Source organism: Amblyomma americanum, chromosome 3, assembly GCF_052857255.1.
Source record: "Amblyomma americanum isolate KBUSLIRL-KWMA chromosome 3, ASM5285725v1, whole genome shotgun sequence".
Lineage (NCBI taxonomy): Eukaryota > Metazoa > Arthropoda > Arachnida > Ixodida > Ixodidae > Amblyomma > Amblyomma americanum.
Window position 1 is genome coordinate 76,201,179 of NC_135499.1, and position 18,551 is coordinate 76,219,729.

General features: G+C 49.7%; 1 protein-coding gene across 2 annotated transcripts in view; it reads left to right on the plus strand.

Annotated features, from left to right (window-relative positions):
• Window positions 1-2,183: 2,183 nt before the first annotated feature.
• LOC144124678 (uncharacterized) overlaps window positions 2,184-18,551 on the plus strand; it is a 100,613-nt gene continuing 84,245 nt past the window's right edge. For both annotated transcript variants that reach the window (XM_077657510.1, XM_077657511.1), the window contains exon 1: window positions 2,184-2,290. The gene's annotated coding sequence lies outside the window, so the exon portion shown is untranslated. The remainder of the gene's footprint in view (window positions 2,291-18,551) is intronic.

The window sequence follows — 18,551 nt, forward strand, 5'->3', positions numbered from 1 at the left end:
AATACCTAAATAATCTGCGATTTGCTGATGGCATTGCCTTGCTGAGTCACTCAGGAGGTGGACTGCAAATCATGATCAATGAGTTAGACAGGCAGAGCAGATCGATGGGTCTAAAAATTAACATGCAGAAAAGCAAGGTAATGTTCAACAGCCTAGCAAGGGAACAACAGTTCACAATTGGCAGCGAGAGCCTAGAAATTGTGACGGAATATGTCTACTTAGGGCAGGTAGTGACAGGTGATCCGGATCATGAGATGGAGATAACTAGAAGGATAAGAATGGGGTAGAGCGCATATGGCAAGTTCTCGCAGATCATGAGTGGCAGTTTACCAATTTCCCTCAAGAGGAAAGTGTACAACATCATAATCCTACCGGTACTCACCTACGGGGCAGAAACGTGGAGGCTAACGAGAAGAGTTCAGCTTAAGTTAAGGACAACGCAGCGAGCCATGGAAAAAAAAATGATAGGTGTAACGTTAAGAGATCGGAAGCGGGCAGAGTGGGTGAGGGAACAAACACGGGTTAATGACATCCTAGTCGAAATCAAGAGAAAGAAATGGGCTTGGGCAGGGCATGTAATGCGAAGGCAAGATAACCGCTGGTCCTTAAGGGTAACAGAGTGGATTCCAAGAGAAAGTAAGCGTAGCAGGGGGCGGCAGAAGGTTAGGTGGGTGGATGAGATTAAGAAGTTTGCAGGCAAAGGGTGGATGCAGCTGGCAAAGAATAGGGTTAATTGGAGAGACATGGGAGAGGCCTTTGCCCAGCAGTGCGTGTAGTAAGGCTGATGATGATGACACGCGAGAGGTGCCCGAAGAAGCTCTGCGTGGCTGCGTTGGAGGGACCTGTTTCGTTTCGAATTATGTTATACGGTTTTGTCTCATCTTTAAGCAGCGCGAAACACAGGACAAGAGGAAGAAACATGAGACGACACGAGTTTTTTGTCTCCCCGTTTTCACGGAGTAGTTCTTCTTAAGATTCGGAAAAAAATGACGGTAATGTTATTTGACATTCAAATACGGTTATAATCCGCCGCCTGCTATTTCGGTCAGGCCTTCGAATCTTACTGCATACGATTTACGACCCACGTTTGCGTAAAAATTCTCTGACCCCCCACTGATAGATGACCGCGCCACGGCAGTCCATTCTATCCGGATCCGAGGGATATATCCACCCCTAATCCCAACACAGCGAGACGCTGGAGAGTTTCCCTTCGCAGACCGTTCCTGTTTTTACCCTCGCCACACACTCTCTCCCATGCCGACACCCCGTCAGTGACTTTTAACCTTTCCGCGCCCTCCGCTCACCAGGTGGCGCGGACAGCGACGGCGGCGACGGCGCGACGTTGCTGGCGGAGCCTTCCCGGCATGCCCCGCCCACTGGGCTTCCCGGCGGCGATCGATCGCGAGTCGCCGCCCGGGCCTCGTGGCCTTGCCGCACGGGACGGCTGAAGAAAAGAAGAAGCGGAAGAGGGGGCGCCGCCATCTTTGTGTCGAAAACTATGATTTCGGCCGTGCATCGACCGCGCATATAAAAAGTTCCTGGGTACAGTCCAGGATTTTATTATGTGGAAAATAGGTGAAGCCATTGAACAACGAGTTCCTTCATCTATGGTGTCGGTTTTGGCACGATAGAAAAAGTAGGTGATTAGAAACTTCGACCTGCAACAGCTCATAAATATTGTTTTAGGTCCACCTGTTGGCTGCGGCCAAAGGAGAGTCCCAATCGATATCGTAGGTTTTGTATCAAAAGACCGAGTGCGGGCAATGCAGCTATATTTAGCTCACAGCATAGAGCGTTTAGTCCTTTGCTTGTGTTATACTCAGATGATATGTTATGCTTGTTTGTTGGTCAGAACGCCTCAAGAGATATTTCCGATATTTTCCGCTACTGTTACTAAATAACCAATGCCCTAAGGATTGTTTCATGGCATTGCGCTATAAGTGGCATGTCTCATCGTATACGCTGCATTTGTAAAAAACAAGGCCTGCCCCTGCTGGTGGAGGCCTTGCCCCTGCATCGGATACAAACAAAGCTGGCAGTACAAAACAGAACCACGGAAACAAAATGGCGCTGGTTGACAGTACCGTGGGGTCTTCTCAATGCTAGGCTTCCGCCGCCACCACTCTTCCTCTCCTCCCGTCTGCCTGCCTTCCCTCTCCTGCTCCTTCACCCGCATTGGGGAACTGGTGTTCCGCAGCGCTTCGCCGCGGTCAGAGCCTCCGGCCCGCTCGATGGCTGCAGTCGCCGCCTGATCCAGCGAACGCGAGGAACTTCTGCGCTGACGGAAAAGGTGAGCCAAAGAAACCCGTGTTGCTCTGCATGCACCAAGCAAGTGCTAGTCAACAGCATCCCGCGCGTATCGTGTCTTATCCTTCGTTGCCGATTCGCACGGTGGATTATGTGAGGATACGAAAGGCTGTGATTGGGTTCTTCTGAAAACCGCGTAGACGCTACAGCCGGTGTTCGTAACTCAACCAAGTGCCCGCGCTGTTTGCGTTTCTTCAGCTTACTAAAGCAAAAACTGGGACCTGCGGGCTTCACATGACAACACGTAATGGAAGCCAAATAACTAAGAGGAGAGAGTTTTCTTACAATTACGGTGAAACACACTCTCTGGAGAAAAAAAAACGGCCCTTCCGATTGGGATATTAGTTGGTTACTGGTGTCTTTTCGCTCAGCGGGCTGCTGCAATATACATCGAGCACGTTGAGGTAAAATGCTGGAGACATCTCGGCTGCCTCACGCGGCTTTGCCTCGTTGCGACTGCAGTTCGGTGCGATAAAAGGCATAACCTTTAGCAAGAGAGTGTGTCTTTGTGTCCTATTTTTAGTTCAGTTTCTCATGGCTTTACAAAATAGCCGTTGATGCACAGCGGCTCAGCATTAAGCCAGCACGATAGACCGGCATCAAACGTTTTCGACGGGTGATGTGCGTTGCGTAACTACAGATCCGTTCACAGTTATGGAAGTTGTCGCTATTGAATATCGCTTTATCTTGGTATCAGTCTTTTCAGTTTTATCTCGGGGTTCAAGAAACATTGCTCCGTTCCGTAGTGCTGTGAACACTGTGCCCTATTATATTGTACCAAGATAGGTTAAGCCCAAATACAAACAAATGTTCTTTTGAGGCTTGCGACAGTGCACAAGATCCTTGATCGAATTAATCATTCTCGTGCTTTCTGTGTCCGTGAAGTGGTCGCACTGGTGCGCTCCCTTTAGACACTCGGTTTGGACGCGTTGCGGGGACAGTGCAGCGGAATTTAACACACTCTGAAAACACTGATTTCTTGGTCATCGGTCGCTTTAGCGCTTCATTACGCAGCAGACTAATGTTAATTGGCGTGTTATCACTCCATCTATATTAGCCAGTTCTTAAGGAGAAACCGCGCGAAATACGGGGACGAAAAGAAGAGGAAACACACGACGAGCGCTGACTCAAAACTGAAGTTTATTCACAGGAAACGACCAAAATAAAGCAAGCGCGGGAAAACAAGCAAAAAAACGCTTATGCTGCTACGTAGAGTCAAGGTACACAGCTTCGGTATCTTTTAAGCCAGTGTGAAAGGTCTTGATTTTAAGGCAAAGAAGCTTTCTGAGATACCATCGTCCTCGATTTTCTGCTTTCACCTTTCGAGGACAGCAACGCTTTCTTCTCGCTCGTAGTGCTTCTTGTAGGTACAAATTTTGCCTTTTACCAGCGCAGCTTTAATGCAGTGCAAATGCCATGCATTATTTAGGAAACTTGCTGATAGGAGGACGGTGAGTAGACATTTATTTACGTGCTTTTCAGACGTCTGAAATTAAATGCTTGAACCCTGTTAAAACATAAGTGCTTGCTGCGGAGCTTGCTCTAGCTTATATGAGGCCCTGACCAGGCCTTGAGAGCACTTAGAAGATCTGCGTAAGAAATCGTATATCTCTGCTTTTGGTGCTGCAATGGGGGAAACAAAATGTCTCAAGTGTATAGTCAAAACACGAAAGCACTAAGCCAGGCAAAAGACTGGCGCTGGCAGCGCGCGACCTCTGAAAGTATTAGGGGTTAAACGAGTGGGATGCGAAAAGTTTTACATCAGCCCGACATAGGTGTCCAGGCCACAACTCTCAAATTAATTTGAGCGAAGTAATTCTCGTACACTGGATTTCACTCAAAGCGTAGCACTTGTTTTATTCAGCAACAGATACACCTGCCAAATCTACCAGATTAGTCCTTTTAAATGAAAATCCGCCTGAAACAACCGCTGTATATCACCGTTCCCGTAAAGTAAGGATATTGCACTACTGTTCGTTGAAGGTTATGCCTCTGACAGCTCTAACTGCTCCATGATATTTATTCCATGAGTTGAGGTAACAGTCTACAACAGTGCACGGGTAGCATACTCTTTATTCGACACTTATGAGCGCACATCTGTATACCTCAATATGTAAAATAACACTCAATCTGTCGCTACATACAGCGAGTGACACGAAATATAACATTTTCTTCATTTCAGAATTTTTTTTTGCGGTTAACGCCTGTATTGGCCTCTGCTTGTCACAATCAAATTTTACCGCACCGGTAAAATGATTATTTCAACCTATAGGCCACTTTGCGAAGCGTTGAAACGCATAGGAACTGACATTAACATATGAATATATGAATACCGCAGAGATGGCCTAGTGGTTGAGCATCCACCTCGCGCGCGGGAGGTGCGGGGTTCGATCCCAAGTACCGCCGGGTGCCTACCGATGATAGAATGGGTACAAGATTCCCCAGGCCTCGTGCTCGGCTTAATCTGCGTGAAATGTTTGGGGAATGGGCGTTTGACCCACCTTGATCAAAACGAAAACTACATTGTTCCATGGTGCCCTTTGGCCTCAGATGCCCTTGCGCCATAAAAATTCACTACCTTCACCATCATTGTTCCTTAAGTGGCCTTGGTAGATAATGTTGCTTTTGATGTGTAAGCTGGCGTCTTACTTCATACAACTATAAATCACGGCAGCCCAGAATGGTACCGGGTTTTGCATCGTCGACCCACGTAAAGCTTTTTGCTTGGGTGGTCCTAAATGAATTTCGTGAGCTTCGTCCAAAGCAGAGTGTCGTTCGCGCTGCGTCGTGCTGCGACAGCCCCCAACCGACATAGTTGGGCGAGCAGATCTGAATGTGAAGTTTCTTGAACTCTAATTTGCGCAAATGTAGAAAAACTTACTTTTCAACAAACCGTCCGTAATGGTCGGACTGACGACAAACGTCTTCATCGGGGAAGATTTTTTTTTGTATCCCGGGCTAGCGAAGTGTTTGCCGCAACGTACCTGGCAGGAGTAAGCTTGGCCCTTCGTAGTGAAATAGGTCGCGTCAAGAGACCGTCGCTTCTTCCAGTACCGTGCTGAGACATCGGAGGGCCTTTGAGGATAGCTGCTGGGCAGTTTCTGGGGTCCGGTGATGCCGCCTCGGTGTACGTCCTATTTTCGTTCGACAATGGCGTGCACATGCACCATCAATGACGCGCAGAATGCGTAGCTTCGAACTGTCAAAACAAGCCAACCATATCATCTACTATATCGTACCATATTGACCTGTCCTTGGTCGGTCGCCGGGTCATTTCGCAGACATGGGACGAGTCCGTGCACAAAGTCTCCGTTTGGCATTGTTTCACTTGAAGCCAGAATGTATTTTGGGCACCATGTTCTTCCCAAAGACACACAGTCGGCTGCCTTGCCACAACGCCAGCATAACGACAAAAACTAGGATGTGTATATACAGGTAATCTACGACAGGCGTGTGTGTTGACGGACGCAATCAACGGCCGTGTTGCCAAGAAAGCTTTTTACCGCAAGGCTGTGTCATATAATATAACGATGAGTAGGTGCCGTTGGGAGGAAATGTTTACCCATAGGGCTGCTAGATGTCCTGCTACTCTGTCCATCCTTCCACCCTCCGCCCATGTCGACATCGTCGGTGATTGGGAGCAGAGCCTTGTTGACAATCCAATCGTTTGTGTCTAACCATGCGAGTGGCCGCATGTGCTTGGTAACCCTGTTATCGCCGTTGCTGTTGGACTGGCCGTGCGAAGAGTTCCGGCTATGTGAGTGTAGATGACGTTTTGGTAGAACACATTATCCGTTAGACACTAGAGCACATGAAGATATCTGATTTTGAGGTGCCGATTCTCTCGCTTTCCAACAAGAACCAAAGATGGCAGGTGTGCCAGACTGTGAGAGAGTGGAAAGGAGGGCAACATTAAATGTGCGCATCAAAAAATTGCTGCAACGACCAAGTGCCAATTCTGTGGGATTGCGTAAAAGTTAGTAAAAAATAGATTATATTAATGTTAAGTGCGCGTGTGCAACGCTCTGAAAAACTCGAGCACTGTTTCTGTGAGAATGTTTGGGTGACAGAGGATAGGTTAGCTTGAAGGTTTACATTGTAAGCTTTGTGAACTACTAAACAACGCTCGAATTGCAAAATATTACATGCTAAGAACAAAGTTATCAAGAGTGGTGTTAAACGCCGTGGAAGCAGTGCTTGCTTCTAGTGACCAAATACACCTCGTCAGATTTAGTACGATATTACCTAAAACTCGATGCGTCGAAAGTCTGTTCTGTTCTTAAGGCTACTTAATTAAACGGCACAAAGTTATACCTGTTTAACGTAAAAAACACGTTGATATTGTCACCGAGAAGCGGTTGACGTACGCAGGGCTGGTTTACTTATACGCGCAAGACGCTTTTGGGACGCGCAAGACAGCAGGCAGCTAGAGATGAAGACGCGAAAACATCTAGCGCCTAGATGGCTCAAGGCTTGCCAACTGCCAGGTAATACAGTTTAGCCGCGTATGGCGCCACTATAGGAGTTAGTAGTCTGGCATTACTTCCTCTCTCTGAAAGACACCGACAAGGTGCGGCAGCAATGGAAGGCAGGACAACAAGGGTAGTCGCATGTGTCGGGCGTGCGGTGTAGACACGAGCGAGGCGCTAGAGGGCATGGTACGACTTCATCCGGGCGACGTGGGCAACTTCGGAGGTCGGCCGTCTAGAAGAGCGAACGGTTCCCTGGGGAAAAACTTCGGAGGTAACTTCACTGACCTGGCGGAGCAACTCGTAGGGGCCACAGTATCGGCATAAAAGCTTCTCAGAGCACTCTCGCATGCGGTTTGGGCTCCACGCCCAAACTTGTTCGCCGGACTGGTAGCGCACATATCGGTGGCGGAGGTTATAGCGCCGATCGTCGAGAACTTGCTGGTGCCGGATGCGCTCTCGAGCGAGTTGGCGGGCGGCCTCGGCTTGACGAACGAATTGGGCAGCACCATTGACAGATAAGGTACTACTAGTCGGAAGCAACATGGCTTCCGGCATGGTTGTGGCTTCGCTACCATGTACTAACCGAAATGGAGTGAAGCGGGTCGTTTCCTGGACTGCAGTATGATATGCAAATGTGCGATAATGGAGTATGGCGTCCCAGTTCCGGTGGTCCACGTCGACATACATGGAAATCATGTCGGCGACCGTCTTGCTGAGCCGTTCGGTGAGGCCGTTCGTTTGGGGGTGGTATGGTAAGCGGTTGTCTTGCGGTGACTGGTGCCGCTAAGGCGCATAACCTCGCGCGTAAGCGCCGAAGGGAACGCTGTTCAACTGTCAGTTACAACGATGATAGGTTCACCGTGACGAAGCACAATATTTTGAACGAAAAAGTTCGCAATTTCGTCAGCGATACCGCGAGGGAGAGGTTCAGTTTCACAGTACCGGCTGAGCTAGTCGGTGCCGACCACAATGTGGCGGTTACCCAGCGAGGACTCCGGAAATGGGCCGAGTAAGTCCATGCCGACTTGATGGAAGGGGACCTGAGGCGGATCAATAGGCTCCAGTAGGCCGACTGGCTTAGTCGACGGCGTCTTGCGACGCTGGCACTCGCGGCAAGTTATTACGTAATGCTTCACAACTGCAGCAACCCAGGGCCTGTAGTAATTTTGCCGTATTCGTGCCAAAGTTCGACAAAAACCCAGGTGACCAGAAGATGGGCATCATGGCTCGCCTGGAAGTCTTCGTCGCGAAGGGCCATAGGCACGCGAGTAGATAAACAGCATCCGCCGGGCTGTAATTTTCTTATACAAAACGCCGTCGCGTAAACAGAACGACGACAGTCCGCGAGAAAAATTCGTGGGGGACACTGAGCGCTTCCTTCCAGATACTCAATGAGGGGCCGTAATTTACTGTCGTCTCTTTGGTGTTGAATGAAAAGGGACGTGGAGATGGCGTCAAGATAAACTGGATCGTCGTCGGTGTCAGGTCGGTTGTCCTCAATAGGAGCACGAGAAAAACAGTCGGCATCACTATGCTTCCTACCGGACGTATAAACGATGGTGATATCGAGCTCTTGAAGGCGAAGGCTCCCGCGTGCAAGCCGTCCCGAGGGATCTTTGAGGTTCGCCAGTCAACACAGCGAGTGGTGGTCACTGACTACCCTGAAAGGGCGGTCATATAAGTACGGGCGAAATTTTGTCACTGCCCACACAATGGCCAGGCATTCTTTTTCGGTGGTGGAATAGTTTGCCTCAAGTCGTGACAAGGTGCGGCCCCTGTATGCGATTACGCGTTCGAGACCATCCTTCAACTGCACAAGGACCGCACCGAGGCCGATATTGCTGGCGCCTGTGTGCAGTTCAGTGGCGGCCGACTCGTGGAAGTGTCCAAGGATGAGCGTACTTGGAGACGAGTTCGGAGGTCTTCAAAGGCATTCGGTTGCTCCAGATCCCACAAGAACGGTTCGGAATCTTTCGTGAGGTGAGTGAGGGGCTCAGCGATCGGGGAGTTCTGCGCAAAACGCCGATAATAGGCGCAGAGGCCCAAAAAGCGGCGCACACTTCCCTTATCGGTGGGCACAGGAAAAGCAGCTACGGCGGCTGTCTTATCGGAGTCGGGGCTAGCCCCTTTACCACTCACGATGGGGCCCAGAAACTTCAACTCTTCGGAAGTGAAGTGACACTTTCCGGGCTTCAGGGAAAGACTGGCAGACCGAATTGCTTCGAACACAGCGCGCAGGCGTCTCAGCTGCTCTTCGAACGTATCAGAGAAGATGACAACGTCATACAAGTACACAAGACAGGACTGCCATTTCAGATCGGCAAGAACGGTGTCCATCATCTGCTGGCAGGTTGCAGGAGCCAAGCACAGGCCGAAAGGGAGCACCCGGAATTCGTACAGACCGTCCGGTGTAATAAAGGCGGTCTTTTCCCGGTCGCGTTCGTCCAACTCGATTTGCCAATAGCCGCTGCGTAAATCTAGCGATGAGAAGTACTTGGCGTGGCGCAGCCGATCCAAGGAGTCGTCAATGCGCAGCAGAGGATAAACATCCTTTTTTGTGTCCTTGTTTAAACGTCGGTAATCAACGCAGAACCGTAGGGTTCCATCTTTCTTTGCTACTAGAACAACAGGCGTCGCCCACGGGCTCTTTGACGGCTGTATCACGTCGTCCAGGAGCATTCCTTGAACTTGGCGGCGAATGGCATCACGCTCCTTAGAAGAGATCCAGTAAGGCGGCTGACATAACGGCCGCCGGTTTGCCTCGACTATAATTCGGTGCTTTGTGAGCGGTGTCTGTCTAACCTTAGAGGTCGAGGCAAAGCAGTCGCGGAAAGTCTGGATAACCCTTTCGAGGCAGCGTTTCTGATTAGACGGGAGGTTCGGGTTCACACCAGTTTTTATGGGAGTGTTCGGCGCCTCCACTGATGCCGAGGCTTCGGAAAATGCGTGCTGTTCCGCGAATTCGCCGAGTTCTTAGAAATACGTAATAACTCTTCTTCAAGGCAAACACTGAGGTTCACAGCCAAAATTGGTCACCAAGAGTTCGGTTCGGCCATTGTTCAGCTCAACAATTCCACGAGCAACACAGACTGGCCGACCAAGGAGCAATTACATGTTGTTTTCAGAGATGACACGAGTTCCGGTGCTGTTGTCGAAATCTACAGTAACAAACATGCTAGCTCTTCATGGGATCAATACGTGGTCGTCACCTTAGTCCCGCGATGCTCGGGATCGCCGTCAACCGGGGGTTGAATGGAAAATGACACGTCCAGCTCCTGAAGGTTGATGCCAGCACTGTACTGCCGAAGGGAATCCAAACAGAGTGTCAAGTCGTTGGAGCACTCGGACAGCACAGCAAAGCAACCAGGGAAAGTAGCACCGCGGATCGGTATTAGCGGCGTGCTGACGCCAATCGGCGTAACCACATGGCCGCCGGCGGTGCAGACCTGAGGTCCAGACCAAGGTGTGAAAACATTTATAAGGGCCGGTGCTAACCGACTGCTCATTACAGAAAAATCAGCGCCGGTATCCACAAGTGCGGTCACATCGCGATTATCAGCGATTACTTGGATTTCGGCAGACAACAATCGGCCACAGCACGTCGTTGTCGTTGAGGTCGTCGTCGGTCGGATCTTATCAGTGAATCGTCGATTTCGGCAGAACCCAGCCGGTCACAGCGTGTCAATGTCGTTGAGGTCGCGAGGTCGAGTTGCCGTCGGTCGAATCGTAGCCGCGAATCGTCAGGTGGAGGCTCTTGACTTGATCCAATAGCGGCGGCCCTACCCCCGGAGGACGCCGTCTTCAGTTTTCCCGATGTGGGGACGTGCCTCTGAACTGGCCAGAAGACGCGCGGCTTGGCGAAGAAAACCGCCTTGGGGATGGTGACCGGGTCCGGCGTCGCTGCAAGGTTGTTGGCAGCACGTTATCGGACAGGTACTGCTTGATGTCCCGCGGCCGTTCTCCGTAGCGTGGTCGAGGTGCGTTAGGTGAAAACCCCCTTAAGCCCATTTGGAGGTATGGGCAGTGGCGGAGGATGTGGCCGGGCTGCCCGCAGAGGTAGCAAAGCGCATGTTTGGGGTACGCAAAACGTGCGCTTTGAGCATGGTGGACCGGGACTCCAGTGGTACGAAGGGTAGAGCTGCAGTTGGGTACCGCAGTGAAAGCACAGAAGTGACGGGGGAAAAGGCTTGCCTCACTGGCCGTGGACGGCTTTGTAGCGCTTGACTGTATGTCATCACATAGGGCTCTGGCTGCGGATCTGGTGGCGACTGAACAGCTCTCCGGACTTCATCTCGGACCACGTCCGGTATGGCAGCGACGCTAGCCTGTGGAGGTTCGAAGCGAAGTTTCTCGAGTTCTTCGTGCACCAGGCTCCTCAAAAGATCTCGAAGCTCCTCAGTGGGTAGCGACGTGGGCCTACAGCGGTTAGCGGCTGCTACACTAGCCTGACGGCTGTAGTGCGCGCCCCGTTCTTGCAGAGAACGCTCCATGCTTGTTGCTTCTTTTGCAAAGTCGGCCACCGTTCTCGGCGGGTCACGTACCAGTCCGCAAACAATTGCTCTTTAACGCCACGCATCAAGTGGCTTACCTTCTTGGCCTCGGGCATAGCAGGGTCGACCGGATTGAACAGTCGCGTCATGTCCTCTATGAACATGGTGACGCTCTCGTTCGGCTGCTGGCACCGTGATTGCAAGGCGATTTCCGCCTTCTCGTTTCATTCAATGGTGTTCAACGTGGCTAAAAGATCTCGGCGAAAGATCTCCCAGTTTGTGAAGGAAGCTTCGTGGTTCTGATACCACGTCTTGGCCGAGTCCTGTAGGGCAAAGTAGACATTCCGTAATTTGCGCTCGCCATCCCACTCGTTGAAGCCCGCCACACGGTCAAGGCTGGCCAACCTGTCTTCGACGTCCTCAAACCTGTCACCGTGGAATGATGAGGGCGATCGAGGTGTGTGAAGGACGAGCGTCGGAGCATTCCCGGAATGCTGACTTCTCTGGCTAGCCGTAGCGGACGCCATGGCCCTTACTGATCTTGTGAGTTGCCCGAACTCTGGTTGTAGGCCTCGCAGGCGGCGGCTCGCCTTGTGGACTGGTGTTGTAGCCACGCGTTCAGAACTGGCGTCTCGGAGTGTCATCGAGGTCAGCGCATATGAACAGCTACCCAGCACCTCCATCAAATATGTCAACGAGAAACGGTTGAGGTAAGCAGGGCTGGTTTACTTATACGCGCAAGACGCTGTTTGGACGCGCAAGGCAGCAGGCAGCTTGAGAAATGAAGACGAGGAAACATCTAACCCCGAGATAGCTCAAGGCTTGCCAACTGCCTGGTTATGCAGTTTAGCCGCGTATGGCGCCACTATAGGAGTTAGTAGTGTCGCAATATCATTTGTCTTCTAAAATCTTCTGCTGGTTTTTATTTTCTGCTCGATATTTCGCGGCGTGTTTAACACACCCTTTTTCTCTCTACGCTTTTGTGGCAGTTCAAGCGACAAGAGTTCAGTAAAGTTACAGTGACAATGTAAACTAAAGGTATCTTTGCACTGAATAGCATCGGGCATAACTGCGGTGTGTTTTTAAAGCAAAATACCTATTTTAGGAACATGTTTATGAATAAATGAACGCTTGCAATCGCTCGCCATTTCGGATCCTGCGTCGACTAACTGCACGCGAAGCGCTTCATTACGGCTGCCCTTTTTGTGAGAAACACAAGAGTTGCAAGAGAGCGCATGAACTGTGCGCTTTTGTTCGGGCCGCATACGGCGAAGACTTTCAATGCCGCAGGGCTCCAGCACCGCCCACGCGTCTACGGCATAAAGAACCGGTCGAAATCCCGGCGGAGCGGCTGCTTGTCGGCGTTGTCTCGTTACTCGACACATTGCCAAGGGCAACGCGATAGAGGCTAACTCCTGCACTCATGGGGCTTCCCGCTTCATTGCAAGTGCACGTGAGGAGAGAAGGACATGCATGGAATCCTCTTACAATGTGCCACTTATCTAGTTTGTTTTGATTTGTTTTCGTTCAGAGGCGTTTTTGTCACGCAGTGCTATTTTCGAGTAAATACGGCCATCCTTGTTCCGCCAGTTCCTCAACATCACTGCCCGTTTGATGAAGAAAATTGTGTGAGAAATGTCCTTTTACCTACTTCGAGCAGTTCCTTTTTGTTGACCACTCGAAACCGCATTGTTTGGTTGATATTTCTAAAGGGCGTATCGAGGGTACACTGACTAGAGGCGCAGAATAGCCAGAAAAAGCGCTACCTGGTCAACTGCGAAATTTTTGTCACGCAGTGCTATTTTCGAGTAAATACGGCCATCCTTGTTCCGCCAGTTCCTCAACATCGCTGCCCGTTTGATGAAGAAAATTGTGTGAGAAATGTCCTTTTACCTACTTCGAGCAGTTCCTTTTTGTTGACCACTCGAAACCGCATTGTTTGGTTGATATTTCTAAAGGGCGTATCGAGGGTACACTGACTAGAGGCGCAGAATAGCCAGAAAAAGCGCTACCTGGTCAACTGCGAAATTCTTTGTCAGAAGTTACTGCTCTGATAGTCGAGGAACGACAGCTTATGGCACAAGTAAGATTTATTGCTTTGTTCGAGCTTACTTCCGCCCAAACATCGCCAAAGCAGGAATGGTATTGCAAAGGGAAGTGGACGCAAGTGAAAGGCGAAGATAATAATCTATCATTGCGAAGACGTAAACATTTACTTCAGAATTTAACGTACAAGACGATGAATTCAGAGAAAGTTCCACATTGCCTGTCCCCGCTGAGAATATTTGACAGCGAGAGCTGTACATTGATTGCGCTTCAATGCACCGTCTTTGCCAAAAGTGACCTGGTGGCCCGTAGTTCTTCTGATGTGACCAGGGGACTTATAGTCAAAAGGAACGCAGCGATGAAGTCAGTTCACATCACACCTTTAATAGTCGCAGCCAAGGAGGTCTGACGACCTCAACATTGTTGCTCTGCTCCACGCCGCTTTTGCGCTGTCACGGCAACCTCATTACTTTTGGACGGAGCCTTCCAGAAATTATGGCTTATTTAGGAGAGACAAATGGGCAATCGACCAGGTCGACCATCGACCAGGCCTGTTGTGCCATTATCGCATAGTTGTGACCTTCAGTTTGGAGCCTTCCTTCTGGGTTAGTTTAACGCACATTCCTTCTCAGTGCATACGTACGGTCTTGGTCAAAAAACCTCAGGCCGCTGTGAATGGACCAGGGGCGACAGCGTTCCGCTATCGTCGTGCTGCCACCACCAGCGTGCGCCGCTGCTCGCTTGCTCCGAGGATAAAGAAGGCGAGGGAAACATGAACTTCACATTCTGGCATCCCATACTAACAGCGCCTGTGAAAATCTAGTGCGGTGTTCGTTCTGCCTGCTGCGTGCTTGTCTTGCGGCCGGGTAACTGCGGCGCTTTGCGCAAGTAAATGCGGGGTCCAGGCCGAAGTTTGCCGCCATCGGAGCAATATTTTAGCATCCGTTAAGGTTCATGCAACAAGTGTTAGCGCCGGAAAGAGCAGAGATTTTTCATTACGTTTTCATTTCTTTATTTTGTCCTTATTCATAAGGCTCGTACACTTGTTTTGTAAGAAGAGGATGAAAAAAAATGAAGGGGACGCGTTGATCACCTCCTGGCCGTGGTCATCTCGCGAGGCACTTTACAAAATGGGGAGGGAGTACTTGTAACTCTATCGGCTAGACAGGGAGGGTGAACGTGCTCTAATTCCAATGGTTTACTTACTGGAGTTTATTAGAAAAAAAACGCGCAACGCGGAGCACAAATATACAGTCGCTTGAAGGTGAAGAGGTGTGGTTTACGACGTATTTTAAATACTGCGTATTAGAACAATAGTTACGTGCCTTTTCCAAAGGGAGCATTTGTAGTCTAAATTTAGTTATCGCTTCTGACCGTGTTTTCGAAGAGCGGTGAATAACTGGTACACATATCCCAATGCAACTTGTTTGGTACCCCACATGGGCGCGCTGAGACAAGTTAAGGTTAAAATTTAATCGTGTCCCCACTACAAACAGCAACACGTTGAAAAGCATGAAACCTTATTTTTACCCAACAAAATAAGCAAAATATCTGTCAGTATAATGCGAAGGCTTGGGCCTGTGTACGTGTAGGATAAAAAAAATCATAATGAAGAATTTTAGCGATTAGGCAGTTTTCTATGCTGCAGCCCGTTGCAAGGATAACAGGCAGCTTCGCCCCAGCCACCGCCTTTACTCGCACAGAGCACCGTAGCGCGACGGCCGTAAGACAAACACGAAGCAGGCAGACCGAACGCTGCACTGCGTTTTCGCGGGCGCAGTTATCAAGGAACGCCAGAGAGTGAGGGACATGCTTCCCCCGCCCTCTTTATCCCTCTTTATCTTCGGCGCAAGCGAGAAGCGCCGCTCTAGCGGAGCGAAGCCGCTCGTGGCCCATTCAGTGCGGTCTGAGGTTTTATAACCGAGACTGTACATTGCTTCTTATCTTTTGCGCATGCGCTTGCGTTTGAGGCAGCGTGCACACTTCGACCGCTCAGTTTGACTTTTGCGCGTCCGGACTCCGGAAAGCTAGCGTTTCTTGCATGGCGGCATTGAGAAGATTGTATTCGCCAAAATGTACAGCTTGAATCCTGTGGTTATTAGTCTAGATTTAAGATTCTGCCGCTTACTACAATGTTAATTTTAATTTTATCCTGGTAAATAGATTACAAAGGAAATAACACGCTTCGCACTTTTTATATTCTGGCACTGAAGTCGATTGAATAGGTGTTTTTACAGCGCAGCGGTATACCTTTACCTTGCAAGGAAATTTTGATGTCGTCGGCGTAGTCAGTAAAAAACGCCAGCCTAAAGCCTGAATGCTACTCCGAATGGAAATGTACCCAACAGCATAGAAACCATATATCATACTGATCGTAAAGCAGGGAGGGAAATCCGACTGTGCGGCCTGCCCGTGGCCCCCCCTGCCGCCGGATACGGGCCGGTGTAGTTTCGGCTACTAGGCTTTGTTCCGGTGCAACGCCAGCGGTGGGGACGGGTTGTCCGGGGCCCATCCTCTTGGGAGCTGCAGCGACTCCCACGGCTGTGAGGGCCAGCCGAATCGTGAGGTCCGTTGTCTGTGCAGAGGCAGGCCTGGAGGCAGACCAGGTTGGACCCACGAAATCCGGTAGAAAGGAATGTCAATATTCAAAAACCTCCGCTCGCGGGAACGTGCACGGCTACTAATGCTCGGTTTCTGGCTACGAAGAGGTCAGGTCCGCGCGGTAGCGTGCCGACGCACGGTTTCTGGCTACATAGAGGCCAGGTCCGCTCGGGGGTTTCGACAGCCCGAGCTCCTCAGAATCGATGTCCTCGGGGAAGCAGTCTCATTGCGGATTGCTTATGATGGGTGACATATTGCGGACGCCGAGGCTGACCCGGTCTTGGGGGCCACTGGGGACGCCGAGGAAGAGGGTGTGCAGTAGGACCAGTGCGAAAACCGTCGATGTGTGGAGTACCGGTGGAGTAGGCCCGGCTTATCTCACCCTATGCCCGATTCTTGGTTCGTGGCCCGGGCGCCCGGCCTTGAATACTCCCTCCTCAGTAGGCGTGGAGCAAGCAAGGGGAGGAAATAAGTGCATGGTGGTTGGAAGGTAGCACAGGTGGGTCCCCCAGGGTTACCGGGTTATGGTGCTGAGGGCGAAGCGCCGATAGGCTGACGACCTGGGCCTCTGTTGGCCGGACTACACCACACACACTTCCAGAGTCTGAAAAACCGCGAAACACAGTCGACGGCTAGTAACCGGCCGGTCCGATCCAACCCTTAAAATCGTGGAGGAGCAGGTGGCTGCGGACCCCAAGTTAGGAATTTTTTTTTTCTTCCTTTCCTGTCTCCGACGGTCGGAGCCACTGGGTGGTCGTGCATCCCGTGGGGGAGCCGCACCATTGGAAAAGCTCGATGCCCTACCTGTCCTGGCCAGGCGGGCCAGAAATGGAGTCGATGTCAAACGAAGGATCAGAGCAAAATCTCGCTGTCCCCATTTCCCAACTCCAATTTCCCATACCCTATATCCCACCCCCTCCGCTACGTCCTAGGGGAGATCAGGGGAGTCTCCCCGGGCCCGTTCCCCCGGCGATGGGTCGCTTGTAGCATTCCCCCCCCCTTTCTTTTATTTTTCCACCTACGGGTGGCAAAACGATGGATTGCCTTCGGGCCTTTTCATTTATTTTACGATTGGATGAAGCCTGTTATACGTCAGTGGTGCAGGCAGGAGCTTATTGGTTTACATTCTTTTTATGGCAGCTCCACCATATTATATGATCGTAAAGCAGTCGTAATGATAAATAAAATGAGAAAAAGAACTGAAATAAAAAAATCACTGAAAAATTATAAATTTGAAAATAAAAAGTACAGAAAGAATAAAATATATTTCAAATAAAGAATAATCAAACCTAAAAAATAAAAATATAAAGCGTAAATCTCCTTTGAAATCAATTATACAGCTCAGTACTCGTTTTCATTAAGGAAATCACAAAACAAGCATCAAAACCACGTGATGGACGATAAGGCGCGTATGAACAATAGGAACACCGTTTCATCAATCCAACTCAACCCACCAACATTAATGGTTCATGCATTGATTTAACCTTAGCAAAGAATATCTCTACAGTTAGAACTGAAAATCTCAGTGTATATTATACTCATCACAAAGCAGTCGGGAATGTCGTTGTGAAGTAATAGAGGGTTATGTAAGTACATTTCACTCGTTTCTGCTTTCGCTCTTTGTAGAGACACGTGTGAATTTTCAAGCCACCTCGCAATGGGTAATTGTGCATCGTTTTACAGCTTCGCTGTCCAACCACCTTAATAGCGTGGATTGGAACCACAATTTTGTTTCCTTATCTAGCAAAATTTGAATAGTGCCAAATTTTTTATCTAGACCCATGAGACGGCTATATCGGGCTAATTATTCGTAGTCCTAACAGCTGCACTCTTCTGGAAGGACGACTTAATTTTGAGATTACGTAAGCAGCATTTCTAGCACAATTAATGAGGTCCTAAAAGCAGCCAATAGAAAAGGCTTCAACGACACCAATAAAAAAACATAATTAATGAGTTCTGCTCATCAAAGCGGCTCAACGTGCCCATTTGTTTTCTCTGCTCTCAATCAAGTCGCGGGCCATGTTGTGCTCCCCTGATGACGTGCTGTCAAGCCATTATTGCTGCTTATCGACTATAAGCCTGATGCTGAGAGAAGTTTATATTATGTGGCGTAGGTGCCTTAGATTAGGCCAGTGTGAACTTCCGAAAGGTCAAACACCAGTCTGACTGACATTTTGAGATGAAAGTAAAAAAAAAATGAACATCATAGACAAGCAGGTAGGAGTGTTTTTAAAATTATTTAGAGGGAAAGATTTTTGTTACATAGTTCTTTTAATGCCTCGATTCAAGCCCACGCTCTATGACATATGCGCGTCAGTGTGCCCCAAAACAGCCTCGTTTCTTTCCTTTGAAGGATGGAGGCACGAAATTTGCTTTCGAAATCTTCTAATAAAACCCAACGCACAGGCGTGAGAAGGGGCGGAAGTCTGCTAAGCTCATTCACCTTAACTTTACCGGATCAGTGAGGGTTCACAACGGACGGCTCGGAAAGCAAACTGTTAGTGTGGATTCGAATGATATGCTTGAACGTCCTGACATGCAGGCACAACGCTCCGCAAATGGCTAAATTTTGGTGGTTTTCGTCCCGATGCAATGTAGTTTGCGCTCTGCCAGTGCTAAGAAAACGTGGTAAGTT